The sequence below is a fragment of the Emydura macquarii genome, unplaced genomic scaffold (assembly GCF_026122565.2).
Source record: "Emydura macquarii macquarii isolate MOO-44397 ecotype Brisbane River unplaced genomic scaffold, CSIRO-AGI_Emac_v2 contig_1790, whole genome shotgun sequence".
NCBI lineage: Eukaryota > Metazoa > Chordata > Testudines > Chelidae > Emydura > Emydura macquarii.
Window position 1 is genome coordinate 12500901 of NW_027131927.1, and position 14262 is coordinate 12515162.

The following is a 14262-nucleotide window of genomic DNA, read 5'->3' on the forward strand; positions in this document are numbered from 1 at the left end:
AGAGGCTGAGGGAGCTGGGCTTGTTTAGTCTGCAAAAGAGAAGAGTGAGGGGGGATTTGATAGCAGCCTTTAACTACCTGAAAGGGGGTTCCAGGGAGGATGGGGCTAGGCTGTTCTCGGTGGTGGCAGATGACCGAACAAGGAGCAACGGTCTCAAGTTGCAGGGCGGGAGGTCTAAGTTGGACATTAGGAAAAAGTTTTTTACTAGGAGGGTGGTGAAGCATTGGAATGGGTTACCTAGGGAGGTGGTGGAATCTCCATCCTTAGAGGTTTTTAAGGTGAGGCTTGACAAAGCCCTGGTTGGGATGATATAGCTGAGGTTAGTCCTGCTTTGAGCAGGGGTTGGACTAGATGACCTCCTGAGGTCCCTTCCAACTCTAATATTCTATGATTCTATGATTCTATGTTATCAAAATGAAACATTGAATTGAATCAACTTTTGGCGTCAGAATTTTCTTTTTTTTTAAATGGAGTTACACCAAAATGTTACTAAATGGTCAAAATTAAAATGAAATATTTTGTTTTGACAAAATCAGAATGTTTTGCTTGACCTGAAACAATTTTTCCCCAATATTTTGATTTGTCAATTTAAAAAAAATTATTTCTGCTTTCATCCAATGGTTTGATTTTAATTATTGCCATTGAACTGAAAAAAGAAATTGGTTCTTCTCCTTGCTCTAATTGTGACATCAACCATGCTGTCATTCTACCAGTTGCCACTCTTTCCACTGGCCATCTGAAGTCACAGTATGAGGGGAGAAAAAAGAAGAGACTCAAGAGTGCATGTTTGCCTGGTGAGGAAAATATTTTCTGCAATAGCCTCTCTCTGATACTGTCTGTCACACCTGGAGAAAGAGAGCGAGATACTAAATTGGACCCAAGGCAATGGATATTCAGCTCAGCTTGATTTTTCAATTCTATAAACAGTAGGAGGTTCAAGAAGAAACAATAAGGTGAAATCAGCCAACGGAGTCAACTATTGATACCTTTGCCGTTTAAATTATAGTAATTTACAGAATCCAGGCTAGCTAGATTTTCACTCTTTTCCAATTTAGGTTTGATAATCATAATCCATGAAAAGGCCCCATTTTGATTTGAACTTGATCAATGCAGATGACCTGTGATGCCTGCTTCTCTAATAAATAATCAACCTCCAAATAGCTGTTCCAATAAGAACAGTCCAAATGCCGTAAGCAACTTTGGAAGTGGAGGGAACAGGAAGACCGAAACAGAAAATTAGTTCATCCAAATTCATGTGTCCATGAGTCCATGTGTCAACAGCTGCAGTGATGTAGTGGTCCCCGCATGGAGGCATGGGTTCAAACCCTACTTCTGATTCTATGATGAACATTCCATGAAAACAGGTGTTCACTGGATCATTTGTAGTGCACAACACAACGTTTTTATTATCCCTACAAAACCCAGGAACTATGCTATTACACTTGAGCAACATCAACTGGCACCTTATTAACTAACTATTTACATATATACAGACATCCCAGATATACAGAGCACTCTTGTAACAACTTGGAACACCCATTACAGTTCAAAGGGCTGGATTCTTGGCTGAGGTAAATTATCATCATTTCTTTTAGGTCCTGCAGTTGACAGCAGCCTAGGATTTGGCCCCCAAAGATCAAGCTGCTGATAAAAATAGGGTTGATTTGTATTAGAGGTAGTCTTCAGAGCTAAGACAAGCTACAGGAGACATTCCTCAATAATAATGTTTTTTTCCCATATAATGTTTTTCCTAATTGCTGAAAGAAAGGTATCTGCAAACTGAAGAATAGAACACAGCATATCAGGAATAATCAGATAAAAAAGGCTAGGGTCATTGGTGAAAGGCTGGTGATTGGTTGACAGAGTCCACAGTCACATCTGTTAGAAATTGAGCAGATCTTAGCATTCAGTCATTATCTCAAGAGATCTAAGGCTGAGTCTAGTAAAGAATCTGTGTGACACAAAGCAAGTCTATTTGGCGAGACTGTGGTGATAAATGACAGCTACAATAAAAATAGGTGGTGAGGGTGGAGAATTGCCACTCCAATTAGGATTTACAATGCAAGTAGCAGTCATCTGATACTAGGATCTCATAATAAATAGAGTGGGGGCATACAAAAGTGTCTTACACTTCTGAAACTAGCTGTTTCCCTACTACTGATAGAGCTGTCAAGTGCTCTTGGCATGATTTATTGCTCCTCAGTTAGCTGCTTGCCTGCTTTTCCATGTAAGTGCACCTGGGGGCAGCATTATTACCAGTAGGTTTATTTTCTTTGTTATGCCCCTGCACATCTCTGGATGTAAAACAAAGGCCATTATGCACACTCAGGGATTTATACAGCTGCAGTGATGTCATCAACATTGGGAGCCCTGTGTTGTGCATCTACCTTTATCCAGCATTTGTCTCTACATATTACAATTCCCAGGCACTTAAACTTCCTTCTCAGTATGAGGACTGAGATTTCTTCAGAGAGATGCCAACCCTTGGTACATACTGTAACTTACAGAGTGCAACCTGGAGAACCCAAAAGTCATTTGGTTTCTCCTGGAAATGCTTGTGAAAGCTCCAAAGCCACATCATTGCCGGTGCCTTTAATCCTGAGACACTTTACACACTCCTAAGACTCTGAATCTCTGAGAGCACCCCAAACTTTCCTCCAGAAGGGGGCCCTGGCAAAATGAAGCAGCAATAGTTGTTCTAAGCATCATGTTAAATTGCAGTGGTTTAACATGCATTTTCCATCTTTTTTCTCTAGGGCAATGAAGTAAATTAACACTTCAAAATTCTTTTGAAAAAACAAAACAAAAAACACACATAAATGAGGGACAGTTTTCCTGAATATCTGAAATGTATTTTCATCATAAAGAGTGTACTGTGTGCTGGAAAGCTCCTGGGTCCTCCCAGATGCTAGAGCTGCCTAGTAACACTCCAGGATGCTTCTGTACTGTCCAAGCCACTCCAAGGTCTGAGAACTTACTAAGACATTCCCCCAGCAGGAGCCCACTTCCCCAGGACCTTGAGACATTCATGTAGTTTGAGATGCTTGTGGTACCAACAGCTGGCTGAGCCACTGTCCCAGCTGTGGGTTCTTAGCATTGATCTGAAGCAGGCCATGGGACCGATGGAGGAGTCTGGTGCTACCTGATGAGAGCAAGGGGGCACCAAAAAGCCGCAGGTTTGGTTAGGTCCTACTGGAATGCCTCTGCTTTCTTAGAACCAGATTATGGCCTGGCTTGCTGGGCCATGCACATTGGTAAGGGGGCACAAGTTGCCTCCTCTTTGCTGGCTACCTATACTGATACTAAGTAGGAGAAGGTAGCTGGCTGTGCAGAGCCGCTATGTCGCCCCCAGACAGATAAGAGGCAACAGAGCAGTGCTTGCACATCGTCCAGGGAGTAACATACTGAAGCTGGGTAGTATGCTACTCCTTGAGTATTTCATTGGGACTATTCCTGGGGTAAGATACCACTGGATGTAAGGAGATCAGAATCTGACCCTAATTTGGCCAAGGGAGGGGAGGAAATCGGACAGTTGAAATCTGGTTGAAAGTTGGTGAAAGGCTTTTTGTAGAAAAAAGGAGAGAGGAAGAATTTTTTTAATGAAAAAATACGTTGCTGGAATTTTTGGGAAAAAAGAAAGAATTCAGTAAGATAATGCAAGGGCATTGCTACACCCACCTTACATCACCTTTTAATGCATTCCTCACCCCCCATCCACACCCCATTTTGTCACAGATATAGAAATATTTTCTCCATCAAACTTTATTATCCATAATACAGCAGCACTTAGAGGCTCCGTTGTGCTAGGCATTGCACATACACATAGTAAGTGCCCCAAAGATCTTCCAAACAAAACAGGTGAGACGGACGAAGGAGAAATAATACCAGAGAGAGAAGTGACTTATGCTAAGTCACGCAGCAAGTCAGGACAGAGCCAGGAATAGACTCCTAGTCTGAGTCCAAGGCCTTTTCTACTATACCACACTAGCCTCTCTGAGGTGTGCTTGTCAATTCATGCATCAATCTGGAATTGTTTGGAGGTTTGTGAGATTTCCATTTCCTCAGCATTACACATTTTGCTGCTAATTGTATACCATGTATATGTCTGTACGTATATCACATTCTGTGTGTATGTCTGAACCTAGATCTTGCTGTTTAAAGGTTTAATTCATCTACTAGTTCCAGTAAACAGATTTCATGAGAGGGGCAGATTTTTGTGTTAGAACTGTAGAAATATCTTTCTACATATTACCCCAGGGCAGTGTGGCAAGAAAATAGTATGCGAGGCAGATTAGTTACTGGCTGGTGATATCTCCAGCATTACTCTCCTAGTCAGCAAGGCTCAGCTCCTTAAAGGTATTTAGGTCCCTAACTCAAACTGCAAAGGGAGTTAGGAGCCTGATTACTTCTGAAGATTTAGCCTAAATTCATCCATTTTTTTAAATTGACTGTGGCCCAAATAGCAATCTCTGAATTATAATGGGTGATATCTTCAGCTCCTGTAAATCATATTGACTTCAACAGCCTTACCCCAATTTGAAGCAACTGAGCCTCTAACCCCATACATTTTCTCCACCCTTGGGAAGTGTTCTTTTCCTCCCATTCTGATTCTGAGTCTTATGCACACAGAATAGTACAATGCACCCCAATGGACCTATTATAGTGCTATTCATCATAATTAAGGGGATCAGAATCTGTCCCTTGGATTTTTCTAACTGGCTTTGATTTCAGATTACCCAGTATGAAGCATACATTTAATTCCTATAACGTTGAACTGCACAACAGAAATAAGGAAGCAGATAGAAAGAAAGTCAATAGAAAAAGTTATTTGCAGGTCATTGCGCAATCTGAGCAGCATGGAACTGAATTTGTGGGGATGCAATTTGTGAGTGATTTTGATACAAGGCAGATCAAAGTCTTTTGGTTTTAAGTCAAGAGGATCAAAGGATACATTTAATGGAGCACAGATCTGAAGCCCACCACTATGTTTATTCCCTTTATATGCTTGACATCGCTCCTTTAAACGGCAGTAGAGTCTCCCTAATCTGCACTAATGAGATTCACAGAAAGCAAAAAATCAACCCAATAAAAAAAAAAAAAACAAACAAAGACACTGCATAAAAAAAACGTACCTATTCATTCAGGGGGAAAAAAAAAAAAATTTGTTTCTCCTCTGATTTGCACTGTTTTTAAACCAGATCCTTAGCTGGACTGAATCAGTATAGCTGCATTGCCTTCAAGAGAAGGCCCCACTAGCTTTACTGGAGTTATTCTTGATACACAAATCTGCAAGTGAGATGAGAACCAGGCTCGGTACATTTTATGATTATGTAGTCTCACTACAGAACCATCTCTTTTTTTTTCTCATAAACAGAAGGAGAGAGCCAAGTATTGTCTGAAATATAAATTAGGTAGATAAGTGAGGCTTTCCTCTATTTAGTTTAATTATTGTACAATTCAGGCTGCATCATTGTTCATTCGTGCAAAACAATTATTAGGCATGCAAAACTTCCTGCCATCTCCTCGGGAGAACTTCTTGAGTTAAGTTTAAGTATCTTTGGGGTCCATTTTATTAAAAGAATGGTTTATGTTTTATTGTGTCTTATGTGATCTTTTGCCGGGGGGAGTGGCGGGAGGAGGCAGTGAAGGGAAGATGAGACAGATCTAGGGCCTGGATGATCAAAGGACTATACGAACAACGTGCCAGAGAAGAATGGAATTTTTGGGACAATACATGCAAATTCCCCTTCTTTGGTGATCCAAAATGCTGCCTTTTGAAGCTAAAGCTTGAAGAGGGAGCCTTTGTCTGTGGTTCATCTATTACATGAGGCCAAGATCAAGAGCCCAGGCTGTATCAAAGAGACTGACTATTCATGGTTGTTCTCATTTTGAATTTGAGACAGTTTTGAACTTGTAACCAGTGGGGAAGGCCCAGTTTAGGTTTTGAAAGACTGACAACTACCAGAGACCAAAGCTGGAATTAGGATGATTTCTAGGAAGCTTTTTAGAATTCATATAGATTTTTATAATGGTTATAATAATAATTTCTCTAATGCTTTCACCTAAAAATAAATGTGCTTGCTTAGAAGGAGCTGTGTTGTAACTTGCAATTGCTGGCAATTACACTGTTCAGAGCCTTCAAAGGAAAGCAAAAGCACAGATGCTGGCCTGTTTAGGCAGTCTCACTTACTGGGGAAAAAAAAAAAAAAAAATCACAGTATAGGCAGGGAAAGTCACAGTCTGAAAAAAAAAAAAAAAATCCCATCAGGAGGGATAGAGATGCAAGTGACAGCTGAGAAGCGGGGAGCCTAGAACAGATGCCGTCAGAAAACCACACGGGGAAATGCAGGTGTAGTTGCCCTGAACTATGACAAAGTGCATTAGATTTTCCAATTAAAACTTAAATGCCTTTTAAAATTAGCTTCATTGTGAAGTACAAAGTCCTCCATGCCACAGCCTCATCTGGATGAAATTGGCACAGCTCCTTTGACGTCAATAGAACAACACCAGTTCATGCCAGCTGAGGACCTGAGCCCTGCTCCTGTAAGTAAAGGCATTTTGAGCAAGCATACTGCTCTGAATACCTGTAAATTGTTGAGTTTAACTGGACTGTAGCTGGTACTGGCCTTTGGGTTCTTGCTGCCTTTTAACTATTGGGAAACAAAAGCAGGAACTCACAGACTGATGATCATTTTCTCTATTTGTTCCTTCCCACCATTTTTTTGTCCTTCTCTTTAGGGCCCATACAAACATTTGCTGCTTTTGAAACATCAAGAGATATTGTGAAATGTGCTTAAGGCTTTTACAGTCTAAAATCTCTTAACCTGAAGGTTTTCAGAGAATGAATTGGTTTGAAGTATGTTCCATCGCAAGCATCTGTGAAATGTTCAGCTTAATTGGGTTATGACAAGTTGTGTTGATTCTGTGCAGAGATCAGGCATCACAGTGGCTGAATGGCAGTGTTTCGTTTGTGGTTCCCTTTAAGGACAGTATTGGTGACTGGAGACCTACCGCTGAGGAATCTGTTGAATTTTGTACAGAATGGCTGGTATGACGTTGTTTGAAGTTACTTGTAGTATCTGAAGCTGTAGCTATAAATAAGCCCTGGAATTAAACAAAAAGTCAGAGGATATGACTTCAAATTCTTCAACACTGGTGCCTTAGCCCATATCAGATCATCAAGTGTGAGCTGCATAGGAGGAGTATTGATGGAAATCTTAGCATGCTGCATTTTAGCCCCTGGGCACAGCTCCAGCTGCATTTAGAGGTAGTTTAGGAGCTTCCAGAGGCTAAGAGAAATTCCCCAGTTAAGTAGCAGTGTAGACATTATCCAACTGGCACTATGCTGGTTCCCCTTGCACCCTCTGGTGAAGGTGTGTTGAGGGCAGTCTAAAGCCTTAAGGACACAGATTTGCAGAGGTAGGAGTGTGCGGTGCGGGCGTAGCCAAAAAACAATTCTCAGAGTGTGATTTCTTTGTCATAAAGTTCTACTTGGTGGTCCAGAGAATTAAACATTTTGCACAGCAGTGAGAATCTGAGGTTGGTGAAGAAGGGCTGCACAGGGTCACTGACACCTGCCATATGCTGCTCTTGCACTGGGAGCAATGTGTTCTCTCTGAAAAAGTTTGCCAACCACTGACCTTCGCAGAAAGGTGCTTTCAGAGGCAAATCTAACATAGCCAGCTCAGTAGGGACTGTCTTTTGGCTCATCTAGACAAATTATATTGTAATCACATTGAGGGGCTCAGTTTGGACTAGATCTATAAAGGGATTTAGGCATCTAAGTCCAAAATTTAGATTCTCAAAACCTTTGCTTAGGTGCTTAAAGTCTGTAGACATCTAAGCTTCCACTGGTGGTCAAAATTGCCCAAGTCCTCACAATGCCTAAGCCCAGGTGGGATCCTCAGACTAGGCATTACCCCTACAATCTCACTTGTGGTTAGCTAGGAGGAGGACACACAAGAGTTCTGGAGGAACTCAGATATTAAATTGAAAAACTTTTATTCATGCCTCTGTACCCAATGAATAGAGGACAGCTAATGTAACTCTGATTTTTATTTTTTTTTAAAAGGCTCTGGAGGCAATCCTGGCAATTACAGGCTTGTACACCTAACTTTAGTACCAGGCCCGTTGGTTGAAACTATAGGCAAGATCAGAATTATTAGACAGATGAACAGAATTTGTAAGAAGAAGAGTCAGAGCTTTTATAAAGGAAAATCATGTCTCACTAATCTATTAGAATTCTTTGTGGGGGAAGGAAGGGGGAGTCAAAACTTTGGAAAAGGGGATCCAGTAGATATAGTGTACTTGGAATTTCAGAAAATTCTGCCAAATTGTCAGATGATATGAATCATTGTATATTGATTTACCCCAGATGAGGATCTGAAACGTTTGTTTTTTGTTGCACATGAGGTGGATTTTACTCTGAAGCCTACAGCTTCAGCTATTTACTTTCAATCATGTCCTGGTAAAATATACCTCCGTTGAAGATCAATATGCATTGATTGTCCTGTAATATTGCTTTCTGATGGTGGTGCACCAAGGGTAGTGGGGGATTGGCCATGAAATAGTTAAAAGAGTTCATAATTTTATTTTTAAAAGTTTTGGTGTAAAGACTTCATTAAAACTTAGTAACACTCCACTGGGAACTTATCTGGCCCATGGGCCATTTGCTGTTGAAGATCTTTAATAGCCAGCTCAATTTTCTCCAGTGTGATTGGTTGATCCAATATATTCCTATTAATGTGACTGAGCTTGGAGACAGGAAGGAAATTTAAAAACCTCTGTAAGTTACCAGCACCTTTTGGGATCTCTGGCATATAGAGTTTGATAAATCCTGACAAATTCAGACTTGGGGCTAGAGTTTTCAAAGCGGTGCATGAGGCTTTAGCTGCATGTTAATGGTGTCGTTTGGCTAAACCCCTGCAGATTGATTTCAAAGTTTACCCCCTTACTTTATGAAGCCAAGTTGCTGCCTCCCAGAATAATTTGTCTTTATTTGAGCTCATATAGTTCACTGATACTCTGCCCACTTTATACTGCTGAAGCACTATTTGGCTTGGGGATTATGGACTAGAGCCACAGCTGGTGTAAATTGCATGGCTCTGTTGATTTCAATGGAGCAACAGTGATTTACACCAGTTGAGAATCTGGGCCTTTACCTCTTCCTTTCCCTAATCCATAGTCTTATTTTTCCAGTGAGTTCCGATTTCAGAAGTAGTTGAGGGTAGCTCGTTCACCTAAAGGTAGACAGATGTGGTTGTGTGCCTCTACTCAATTGCTCTCGAGGCCTAGCTTGTGAATTGATCCTTCTACAGGGGCACTATGCAGAAGTTAACCTTTGGCATGGATTTTCATGGCTGGGTGTACTGTCACAGGCTCCCCTCCTCTAGTGCCCCCTGCCAATGGTCACCCTGGGCTTGCGGTGGCCTGCCTCTTTTCACTGCTCAGCCTTCCAGTTACATCCTGCTTAGTCCCAACCAAGTCCAATGCAAACAAATGTCCAATCCCTTCCTCTGGTGTGATGTCCATGGATTCTGGGCCCCAATGATCCACACGCCCTTTTCTAAAGTGTTCCAGTAGTCCATATCTGCTTCATGCCACTTTACCGGTGAGTGGCTAGTAAAGTAACCCAGATCTGCCCTCTCTACTGGTTTCCAATCCAGGTTCACTTCATCAGTCTCCTTGCTGCTACTTCCCTGGACTGCTTCAAACCAAGCCTATCAGCAGGCCCCTTTCTCAGACTCTCTACATTCACCCTTTTCAGGCCAAGGGCTGGCAGGGCTCACGCAATAAACCCCAAACCAAAAATATAAACAAACCCATATCTGCCTTCTCTGGGCTGGACATTTCATGCTTCTTAAGTTCCTCTCTGCCCTGTTCCTCCACTGAACTCTTCCCAGGGCTCTCTCCCTGGAAATCCATATCCTGCCTTTTTATCAGCATTCACCATGACAGCCTCCTCCACTCCGGGACAGGGTACCACTTACCCAATCAGGGGGCGCTCACGTGAGGTGTGTCTCAGCTTGTGCTGTTCGCAGTACTCGCTGTTGGTTGCGCTGGTATCCTCAGATGGGTGTTCAGTGACTCAGCCCTCCGGCCAAGTCACACACAGTCTGTGTGAACGACAGGGAGAACAGACCACTTTCAGGGTCCAAGTCCAACAGGGCCTTCCACAGTGCCCTCAACCATATCTTTATCTGTAGCCCTGCCGCAGGCTCAGTCCTCAATTACTCCAGTGGACCTACCACCAGACCCTCCGTTACTAATAAGTACAGCCTGGGCTAGCTATCAATTGTCTCTGGATACTGATATGGGTAATGCCCCACAGCTTCCTCCCTGGAGATGCTTCGTCTTTGGTGGCCTGTCTCTCACCCAAGATCTCTAGCTGAGTCACTCTTCACATTGATATATACCTCTGGAAGGGGACTAAAGTCCACAAACGGGACTACGTGGGGTCTTCAGCCCCTTTCTGTGAGCCTCAAACTCCCTCTGTGGGGTCAGGCCACTCTGTCAGTGGGGATAGGAGGGGGGCAGGGATCCATTACTCCTGGCCCCAACCCTGGGACCCTATGAACAGTAGCTGTCTGTCTTTAAGCCTGCTGGTGCTGTTACTGTTCCCTGGCCCACTTCACTTTCAGTTTCACCCTTACCTCAAGGTTCTTCCAGCTTAAGTCCCAGCAGCCCACCAGGAGCACCTTCTTGCTCCCCTGGTCCCTGTCAGAAACCATTCTGTCTCTGGTAGTACAGCTCCTTCAGCTACCCAAAAGCACCAGCTTCACCTCTGCAGCTCCAAGCAGTAATTGAACTTGGTCAGATTCTGCAACTCCTTTTATTGGGCCTCTAACACTCTGATTGGCTGCTTCCCCAGCAACCACTCCATGCAGTCTGGAGGACTCACTCTACTGCTCTTTCTGGGGTAGGATGTGGTAAGAACAAAAGGCCTCCAGCAGGGGGCCTTGGGGCCTGGTACACCCCATTACACACTTCCATGTTTCCTGCCAGAGTTTTCTACTCAAGGAAGGCTCCTCTAGCTAACCTTACCCCTGGGCTTCCCCTATGACTCTCCTGATCTTATTTCTCTTGTCCAAGAGAGCAACTACACAGTTCTTCACTCTTTCCCTACTGCCCCTTCTCCTCCAAACTTCCTATCTTTATAACACGGCTACCCCTCTGGATATCTTTATACTAAAACCCCAGCTGGGATTCATCTTTAGTTATAGATGAAGCCACTTGGGTTAATAGGGCCACATTAACCCTTTCAGGGCCAGGATAGGGGATATACACCATCCCAGCCCCTTTGGTTTGTGTTATTTATTATGTTTACTGTGATAGGATCTAGGAGCCCAGTCCTGGACCAGGCTCCTGTTGTGCAAGAATCACAAGCAGCAAACAAAAAGGGACAATAAGCTCTTTGGGGCAGGGATTAAGTATAAATCAAGAGACAAAAGGTAGGGACAGACAGGGAAACACAAGGAAACAATGAGACCCTACTGTCAGCAGTTGTCTCAGCACAGCAGCTGCCTAGCCATTGTCAATGCAGGCATCATGGCAATGGTGTTTTAAGCAGCGATTTCAAGGAGGGGGCTGGTCTATGCCTGAAGACTGTGCAGGTTGATGAGCCTTTTAACATGATTTTGAAAGTGTTGCTGTGGTGCAAATGAGTCCCCAAGAGAGAGTCGTCAGGGCAGAATGTAACTACCGAAAACTGGTTCATTGTAAAAGTCAATGTTAAGGCTCATGTGCCAGCCTGGAAAGCTCCTGCAGTTTGTTTTAGGAGACATTGTGAGCCAGGAGAGAGGAACATCAGATGTGATATTTGTTGCACAGTGGATCTGAGAGAGAGAGAGAATGCCATCTACTAAATATCTCCTATATCTCACCCCTTTCTCTGAATGCTGCCTTGTTCCTGAGGCCACATCTTCACTGGAGAGTGTGGCAGCTGTTTACGATGTGTGGAAAGAAGCATGGTCAAGAAGTTGAGCTCATCTGCACTTCAATATTCTTAATGCTGTCGTGTTATTGAGCAGTGGGGTATCAATACTGGAAACAAGCCTGCAGCTCAGAGGTGTAACAGGAGCGCTAAAGTGGAAGAGTGCTGCGGAGTGTCATACTCAGGGAGTCATCTTAGAGGAGCTACATGTCCTGTTTTGTACAAAGCAAGGGCAGTTCAATATGTCTGTATGGTCTTTTTCCCTAAGAATCTGCATCAGCTTTCTATGGCGATGGTAAAAGAAAGGGCCAATAGATCACAAATGTGAGCAAGTGTTCCTGGTTTGTATAAAGAGAAACAACTACTATTTGCTGGGAGAGAGTCCGCGTTGCAATTTTCAAGAGGCTCAGCATAGAGCAAATGGAGTTGCAGTGCTGGGTCAGTGGGGAGGAGGCAGAAGATATGGTGGCCTAAAGCCAGCTTGGCCCCCTCCTGATCCTGGGCTGCTCTGGTCACCTGTCTATGTTATGACAGCCTCCCATGCAACACCCCAAATCTCTATGGTGCTTTGGACTGTGCCCTGCTCCTGGCATGCCACGGATGCCTTGACTTATAAGGGGGTCCTTAGGAGCAGCTTTGCAGCTGTCTTCTTTCAGCTGGATATGGACTTTTAGGGTTCCCTGTGCCGTTTTACTGGGCAAAAGGGACTGTAGCATGGCAGAGGGTCTCACCTTCTGCGTACAACTGCACATCAAAATATTTATATCTCATTCCTGAGAGATCACCAGCATTTCTTGTGTGCATCTGGGCCTGCCGGTACCTGCTGGCACACCAGCTGATATATATGCAAAGGTCAGTGCCTGAAGAATAGGCAAGTTTTGGAGTCTCACCATGATTTAGTCAGATCCAGACACTGAGAACAAGAGACCCCCTTTGTGGGATCTCATTTATTCATTCCTTTTCCAGAGTGCAACCCTCACCCCCATTAGCCCCCAGTCAGCTTCTTCCTAGCTAGGCCCTTTTTACTCACTCCTCTCACTTCAGAGAAATTCACAGCTGCTGCTGCTCTCATTTTTATTCTCCACTCAGAGAGTTCCTCTCTCTAGGAACACCTCCTTTCAACTGAGCTCTGGTAGCCTTTTATCAGGCACAGCTGCTGGCTAGTCCATTAGCTGTTAGGCAGCCACCCAGGCAGCTAATTATTACAGGTGGGCCAAGATGTCCTTGCTTTCTTTAAAGAAATCTGTCGCAGGTAGCCAGAGCCCCAACTCCCCTGAAAGAAGCCAGTCGCCCTCTGAGAATAATAGTAATAACAATAATAATAATGATGATGATGTTGTCGGGATTGTTTCTTAATGGAAGGAGTGAGTGCTAAGGAGGCATCTGATGGAGAAGAGGGCTTAATATTGCAGCACTGGGAGGGCATTTCATGCGTAGCATAGGCTGCCGTGGGAAAAGGTGCAGAGACTTTTGTGAAAGAAATGAGTCATCGAGCGTGACTGCTGGCAGAAGAGAGGTGTCATGATGAGAACAATATAAACCAGATTGGTATTCTATAGCTGCCTGCTGCAAGCTTTCTTGCCCCTTCGTCTGAAGCATCTGATGCCAACCATGGCTAGAAACAGGATACAAGGCTAGATGGACCATGGATCTCCTCCAATTGGCTGATTAGTATGGCAGTTCAGAGCCTAGTTACCTCTGTGGATCTGGGCCGAAGAGTTGGAGATGTAAACTAGTTCAAAGAGCAGTACGGTGGCACTTGTCTGCCTCTCTAAACCTGGGTCTACACTGGGCTGGCAGGCACAGCACATGGGACTACCCGCCTCAGTGAATAACTGGCTGCTTCCACACTACGGTGAGTAGCTCCTTGCCGTACTAGAAAGCTCTGGGAGGCAGTGAGACCCTTACACTGCTAAAAACAGTGGGGGAGGCACTGTCAGTCATGTACAGAGCTGTGCAGGGTTTATTCCCTAAGGTGCTGGCATGTATTTATTCTGCTCACCTACAGCTGTAGCTCCCTGTCTACGCTGCTCTTTCTAACCATGCTAGGAGCGTGTTCAGTGTTTGTACTCTACATATCACTCTGAATGTAGACTTAGCCTAAGATGAAATTCATTGAGCAGCCTGCTACTCATAAAGGTATGTACAGGTTATAACTGTGCAATGTAAAGAACTGGCTGCACAAAGAATAACTCTTCAATGATGACAAAGAAATGTGAAAAGGGACAGTGATCAGTACATACAAATATCTGCATGACTCAGCTGTCAGCAAAGCATGCAACAATTTGACGTAATCTGAAATATGTACCTTGATTGGCAAATTATCCAGC

General features: G+C 43.7%; 1 long non-coding RNA gene across 1 annotated transcript; it reads right to left on the reverse strand.

The window, feature by feature from the left end:
• Positions 1-6682: 6682 nt before the first annotated feature.
• Positions 6683-10786, reverse strand: LOC137159149 (uncharacterized). The gene is made up of 3 exons (XR_010921551.1): positions 10653-10786; positions 9990-10115; positions 6683-7104 (listed from the first exon to the last, which is right to left on the reverse strand). It is a non-coding gene; the product is annotated as an uncharacterized lncRNA (long non-coding RNA).
• Between the last annotated feature and the right edge of the window lie 3476 nt (positions 10787-14262).